This window comes from Hemicordylus capensis, chromosome 6 (assembly GCF_027244095.1).
Source record: "Hemicordylus capensis ecotype Gifberg chromosome 6, rHemCap1.1.pri, whole genome shotgun sequence".
NCBI classification, from domain to species: domain Eukaryota; kingdom Metazoa; phylum Chordata; class Lepidosauria; order Squamata; family Cordylidae; genus Hemicordylus; species Hemicordylus capensis.
In genome coordinates, this window is record NC_069662.1 from 55,731,461 (window position 1) to 55,738,934 (window position 7,474).

General features: G+C 44.3%; 1 long non-coding RNA gene across 1 annotated transcript; it reads left to right on the plus strand.

The window, feature by feature from the left end:
* Positions 1-4: 4 nt before the first annotated feature.
* LOC128330631 (uncharacterized) lies at positions 5-4,263 on the plus strand. Its single transcript, XR_008310182.1, has 3 exons — positions 5-118; positions 3,177-3,435; positions 4,052-4,263. It is a non-coding gene; the product is annotated as an uncharacterized LOC128330631 (long non-coding RNA).
* The last annotated feature ends 3,211 nt before the right edge of the window (positions 4,264-7,474 follow it).

Consider the following 7,474-nt stretch of genomic DNA (forward strand, 5'->3'; position numbering starts at 1 on the left):
ATAGGAAACAATGAGGGTAACCTGGTGGAGAAGCGCAGCTAGGAAGACAGTAATATATCTCTTTCCGATTCATCCTTAACTCACTTTCAAGCCTGGCCAACAGATGCAGGAAAATGAGGTAGTAGACTGAGGTGGTATCAATTTTATGGACTGTACCACTTCAGACTTTTGCGTGGAAGAGATGATTTTTTAATGCTTCCCCTGCTAACAAATTCCTTGGAATATAAACAAAACAAACATTAGCACATAGGAAAGGGCAGTTCTAACCTAGCCTCCCTGCTGTACAAGCTTTCTACTCACAGAGAGGTGTTTTATATAGGAGAGCCTTTAAAAGCATTTAATTCCTCCATCTGCTGTCTGGAAAAATACAGGGGAAGGGTACTGTAGCTCCCTAAAGACTAACAAATTTATTTCAGTATAAGCTTCCGGAGACTACAGTATTCTTCTATGCACATGAGAAAAAGAGGGAAGAAAAGCACTTTTGTCTTACATTGTAAGAGATTGGTTCTGCTAGTGATTTTGTCGATGCTCTGGTGCAAATATGGAATAATGAACTTACTAGAGCAGTAGACACAATCGCTCCTAAGCCTCCTCTCCGACCTGCTTTAAAGTCTTCCCCATGGTATTCAGACAAACTGCAGGAGTTGAAGCGGAGAGGTAGATTACTAGAGCAAGTGGAGGAAGACTCAGTGTGAATCTGATAGATTGCAACACAGAGCTCATTTGAGGATCTATGCTCTGGCAGTGCAGACGGCAAAGAAGCTGTTCTTCTCACATTGCTTCTGCAAATTCACATCCAGCTGAGTTGTCTAGGGTTGTGAGGGGACTAGTTCATGCCCCTGCTGCCTTAAACTTAGATTTTGAACCATCTGCCACTTGCTGTGATGTTAACAACTTTTTTACAGATAAAATGTTTTGTATTCGTGCTGAACTAGACTCCACCGTTACTGCAGAGTCTATTGTAGAAGTGCCAAGCAACCCCTCTTGTAGGATTGAACTGGATCATTTTCGGTTTGTTACTTTTGAAGACATGGACAGACCGCTTCAGACTGTACGCCCACCACCTGCTCTCTTGACCCTTGCCCAGCTTGGCTTATTTCATCTGATAGCCATATTATCAGAGAGGGTCTGCTAAATATCATAAATGCTTCGCTGAGGGAAGGAAGGATGCCTCCTTGTCTTAAGGAGGCTATTATTAGACCTTATTTGAAGAAACCTGCTTTGGATCTCTCAGAGATAGCTAATTACAGATCTGTCTCTAATATTCCTTGGTTGGGCAAGGTGATTAAGTGAGTGGTTGCTTCTCAGCAACAGGCAGTTTTGGATGACACAGATTATTTAGATCCTTTCCAGACTGGCTATCGGTTGGACGATGGGGTTGAGACTGCCTTGGTCGGCCTGATAGATGATCTTCAGTTGGAGATCAACAAAGAAAGTGTGACTCTGCTGATCCTTTTGGATCTCTCAGTGGCTTTCGATACCATTGACCATAGTATCCTGCTGGGTCGCCTGAAGGAGGTGAGATTGGGTGGCACTGTTTTAGAGCGGTTCCGTTCCTACCTCTCTGGCAGATTCCAGATGGTGTCACTTGGAGACTATTGCTCTGAAAAGTGAGAGCTAAAGTGTGGGGTTCCACAAGGCTCCATACTGTCTCCAATGCTTTTTAACATCTACATTAAACTGCTGGGAGAGATCGCCAGGAAGTTTGGTCTGGGGTGCTGTCAATATGCTGATGACACCCAGATCTATTTTTCTAACCAACTTCATCAGGAAATACCATGACCCCAACTAAATGTCTGCCTGGAGGCAATATTGGGCTGGGTGAGAGATAACAGACTCAAGTTGAATCCAAACAAGACGGAGGTACTGTTTGTAGGGGGCCGGGATCTAAGGGATGGTTTAGATCTGCCTGTTCTGGATGGGGTTACACTCTCCCTAAAAGATCAGGTTCGTAGTCTGGGAGTGCTCTGGGATCCCAAACTCTCCTTGGTCTCTCAGGTTGAGGCTGTGGCCAGGAATGCTTTTTATCAGCTTCAGCTGATACGCCAGATACGTCCATTCTGTGGAGCCACCATTGAGTGAGCGGGTTCAAAGTGTTGGAAATGGAGTTCCAGGGCATCGACTTTTTGCACCTACTATCCTAATGACCACTAGTGGCATTGGGAGTAGAGGTAGTGAGTGAGGATCTCCTTACCTGTCTCTACTCTGTGACCCCAGGACTGACTCTTCAGCACTTCCTGTGCTGAGTCACAATCCTTCCCTTCCTCCTAGAGAGCAGATGGAAACATCCTTCTCTCTCCTTACCTATTCATTATATAGTCCTTTAGATTAGTTTCAGGTCTTTCCTATCCACGTGTACTCAACCAAAACATACTTAGTATTTAGTTCTACAAGGATCTCCATGTGTTTTCTCTAAATAGCTGCAATAACTAAACCATCCTCTGCTACCCACTCTGTAACTGGAGGGTGTGGCCATTCCTTAGTTCTCTGCTGTTTTACCCACTGGGGTAAAAAAATTAACAACCTCTAACATAAAGAGCCTGGGCCGCTGCCAGTCAAGGGCCACGCCTCGCAGCCCCAACACCAACACCACCCCTGCGTCTGACATCGGACGCGGAGGGTGCTGGTTTAGTTCCCGAGCGGGGCCGTGCGGCCCTGTTCAAGTTAAATGGCCGGTGCTGAGTTCCCAGTATGGACAGGAGCAGCTCTTCCCTGCCTTTAAGGCAGGTGAGAGCCGCTTCTGGCCATGCTATAGTGCAGCACCAGTCTAGCTCCTGAACAGGGCCATGTGCCCCCGCTCGGGAGCTGGACGGCCAACAAGCTCCTCTGCCTCCACTCCCTTCACCCACAGCCACCCCTCACTCCGGTCTTGATCCTTCCTTGTTTCAGATTTTGGGACACTTGTCCTTGGTGGCGAGGGGGTGGGGTGGGGCTTTAATCCACCTGTTAACCCTGTGACCTCCTTCCCTTAAGGAGCTTTTCCCCTTCATGTCTCTGCCTTTTAAAAGTCTCCTTGACAAATATTAATATGAAGCAAAGCAATTTCCTTTTGGAATGATAACCAGGATGGGGTAAGATACTTCTTACATCAGCCAAGGGTGCACAGCAGTGCTCAGCATTTTTTAGTGTTTAGATGCTGCAAATGGCTGTTTGTTTATAGACGCTTGCCTTCGCAGGAGAGAACTGTAAAGGCTATGATTAAAAAACAGGTGCTGGGCTGGGCTTTCCATTGACAATTACCGAATGAAGCACTCCAGAGCGACAAGATAAATACTTCCTGAGGAACCTCTAAGACCATGAGGAAAAGAAGGTCTACGTTTCTGTCAAGGGATGCAGAACAAGATGCAGCTATCGGCAGAGAAACGTGTATTAGGATGTCATCTTCTTGAATGAATATGAGATTTCATTACAGCCTGATGGAGCTTTTAGACAAAGGTAGTATTCAGTAAACAAGCACACGGTCTCACCTCGCCGCCCCACCCACATCTGACATCAGACGCGTAGCTAGCCCCCACGTCTGACATCAGACGCAGGGGGTGGGGTGAGAGGGGCGGCAGCAGCAGCTGGGCACGGGCCGCTCACGGTCTGGCTCCACTGCTGGAGACTAATAACCTTAAAACGGTGGTACATATGCTGGTAACCTCTAGGCTTGACTACTATAATACACTCTATGTGGGGCTGCCTTTAAGTAGTTTGGAAACTACAATTGGTACAGAATGTAGCAGCCAAACTGGTCTCTGGGTTTACCCAAAGGGACCCTATAACACCAATTCTAAAAGAACTGCATTGGCTGCCAATATGTTCCCGATCAAAATACAAAGTGCTAGTTATTACTTATAAAGCCCTTAACAACTTAAGCCCAGTGTATTTAAGAGAGCGCCTTCTTTGTTATGAACCCTGTCGCCCATTACGGTCTTCTGGAGGTCCAGTTATGGTTGCCATCGGCTTGTTTGGTGGTGACTTAGGACCGGGCCTTCTCTGTGGCTGCCCCAGGGCTTTGGAACATGCTCCCTGTTGAAATAAGAGCATCTCCTTCTCTGTTTGCTTTTAGGAAGACCCTGAAGACATACCTGTTTTCCAAGGCCTTCAACTGAAACTCTTTTTAAATTTTTTATGTGTTATTAATGTGTTTTTATTTGTTATATTTTATTTTTATGAAATTTAAATGTGTTATGTGTTATGTTTTTAATTCTGTACACTACCTAGAGATTTTTTATACTAGGCAGTATATAAATTCAATAAATAAATAACTTTACCAAATAATGGTCAGTGACTACATTTCTTCCATCCCATAGCCTTTTAATCCAGCCTTTACCATTTTTGTTCTTTGTCTACTTCCATGTGTAAAGTATTTTAAATAAATATGTGCCTTCACTCTACCACTTCATTGTACAGACCATACCTTTCTACTCTAGAATAGAAACCTTCTGCTCTTCCCAGAGCGGCTCCATTCCCTGAGGGGGAATATCTTACAGTGCTCACACTTCTTGTCTCCCATCCATATGCAACCAAGGTATACCCTGCTTAGCCAAGGGGACAAGTCAGGCTTGTTACCACGAGGCCAGCTCAGCCAAGCTAGAAGGCAATGAGCATATATTGATTAAATGTGCAGGTCAAACAAAAAGACCACCATTTGTTGGGCTGGGAAAGACTCCTGCCTGAAATCATGGATAGCTGCTGCCAGACAGTGCAGACCATTCTGAGCTAGATGGACTAAAGGACTGACTCAGTATAAGGCAGCTTCCTCTATTCCTAAGACCAGAAGAATGGTAATAAACAGTTGGAATAGCAAGAGCAGCACATTATTTCCATGTAGAAAGCCAAGGGCTGCTGCCACCACAGCTGCTCATTCACCTGAGGCCGCTGACAGGCCCTGGACCGTCCCTTGCCTGCCTGCCTCCAACAATGGCCTTGGTAGCCCCAAACAGCAGCAGTGGTTGACTGACAAGGCGTGATAAATATAATTTGAGAAATATGTTGCTAAAATTTAAACAACAGACATTTATCTTAATGTGTCAGAAGCCGGATGTCTGACAGGGAGGCACTTGGACAGTTACGATGCAAGAGTGAAAGATTGGGGAATCATAGGGCTGGTTCAAATGAGAGACATGCTAAGAGTGCGCCAGTGGGGACACCCTCCTAGCACATCCCTTGATTGCATATGGGAGGTGTTAATCCAAATGGCCACTAAACTCATGCTCAACAATCTTGTTTGAACCAGCCCCTAAAATGTCAAGAGTTGGAAGAGATCTTTGAGATCTTCTTATCCAATGCTCCTGCTCAGTGCAGGAATCTCCTGTCTATAGCATCCTCAATGATGGACACCCAGCCTCCACTTGAAGACCTCCAGTGAAAGAGAGCCCTTCACTGCACAAGTCAATTCCACTTGGCCTCTATGTGACCGCCCTTCAGATATTTAATATGCTAAAAGGAGAGGTAGATGGCAGGGAAGCTACATTAATTGTCTCTTTTTCCTTCACTGAGGAAGATTCTTAACATAGAAAAGATACCTACTATATGTGAGAACATCATTTTTGGGGAGGGAATCCGAAAAACCGAGTCAATTAAATGTTAGGTCTTATCAAATCCAAGTCTGGACATCATCCACCTGAGTCCCCGTCCCCCCCCCCAAGAACTGAAATGTGAAATTGCTGGTCTTCCACTGCTCCCTCTAAGGCATGTGCATGCTCACATGTTTTTGGATGTCCACTCAGTTCATTTTAGATCCCACTCAGGTTGAATCAGGAAGACCCCATTCTGATTGTACATGCGCACACACTGCCTTGATACTGCTGCCCAGAATAAAATTCATTCCACACAGTGATGAAAAGAATGAGGGACCACTGTGATCTTCTAACAAAAAACACATAACCTTCCCCCCAAACCAGTCTCTATACCAGAGGATTGGAAAGGAGCCAATATAAAACCAATTTTTTAAAAGAATCCAGAAAATGATAGTCCAGTTAGTTTAAAATCTATTTTGGTTAAATTGTGGAAAGCATTATGTTGCTAGGGTTGATCTGTACTCTTGAACCTCATATACTTGGGACTTCCAGAAAGCTTTTCACAAAGCATCCCACTAAAGGCTCTTGAGCAAACTTAGTAGCCATGGGATAAGAGGACAGGTTTGCTTACAGAATGGTAACTCAAGTGGACTGCAAGGAGTTCTAGAAGTGAATAGGCATGTTAGTGGGCAACAATATGACAAATTTACTTATTTAGTGCATTTCTATACTGCTCCATATACCAATAAGAAGAGCCCTGCTGGATCAAGCCCAAGGCCCATTTAGTCCAGCATCCTGTTTCACACAGTGGCCTACCAGATGCCTCCGAGAAGCCCACAGGCAGAGGGTGAGGGCTTTCCCACTCTCCTCCTGTTACTCCCCTGCAACTGGTATTTAGCGGCATCTTGCCTCTGAGGCTGGAGGTAGCCTATAGCCACCAGACGATACCTGTCCTCCATGACTTTGCCCAATCTCTGGGCAACTGAAAATTGTCCAATCTCTGGGCAGTTGCAAAATGGTTGTTACCCTGCTAATTGGGCCAGAGGCACCTTAAAAGTAGTGGCTCTTAAATTTTGCAGGTGGAGAGCAACTGTCCCTATTTACTTCAGCACAGGCTAGAAGCTACTACAGTATAGCAACAGCCACAGGGCGGTTATTACTTGAAGTGTCTTTGTGCTTCTTTTTAGACAATGAGCTCCTTTGAAACAGAGAACTATCTTCTCCTCTTGCTACATAAACCAATTCAAGAGGTTTTTGTTGTATATAGCTATTCTGAATAACAGCAACACTAATAATTAGTGAGGTTCAATATAAGTGTAAAGTGATGCGAACTGGAGCAAAATACACACAGACACAGTATACCAATGGGGTCTGATGTGGCAGTGACCTAACCAGGAAAGACCTCAAGATTGTGATGGACAGTTTAATGAAAACATGAACGCAGTGTGCAGCAACTGTGAAAGAGGCAAATTCCATGCTAGGGATGATTAATAAGAAAGCAATTGAAAATAAGACTACCAGTGTCTTAATGCCCTTGCACAAATCTAGAGTGGCCACACTTGTTGGTTCTGAGTTTTGTGGAACCACCAGTATATCATTGCCACTACATAAACATAAGGAACATAACATGAAACACAGTTGGAGAGCAAGCACTAATGGTTCAAACAGAAGAAACATAAGCAGGGATTAAGTCATTTTTAGATAAAGTACATATTTACACATTCATTATAACTAAAACCATTCCAAAACACCTCAGCTTCATATGGGATAGAACACTAAACCAAGTTTATAATTTATTTAGTCTAAACTCCTCCCTCTTGCTAGGGGATAGATGAGGTGAACACTTATTTTATACAATAGCAGTGATGAAAAGATAGAAGCTGGTTGTGTGACATTTTGATGGGTCAACAAAATTCTCCAAAAATACTCAAGCATTATATGTGCAGGAATGAAGAAAAACAAAATATGGG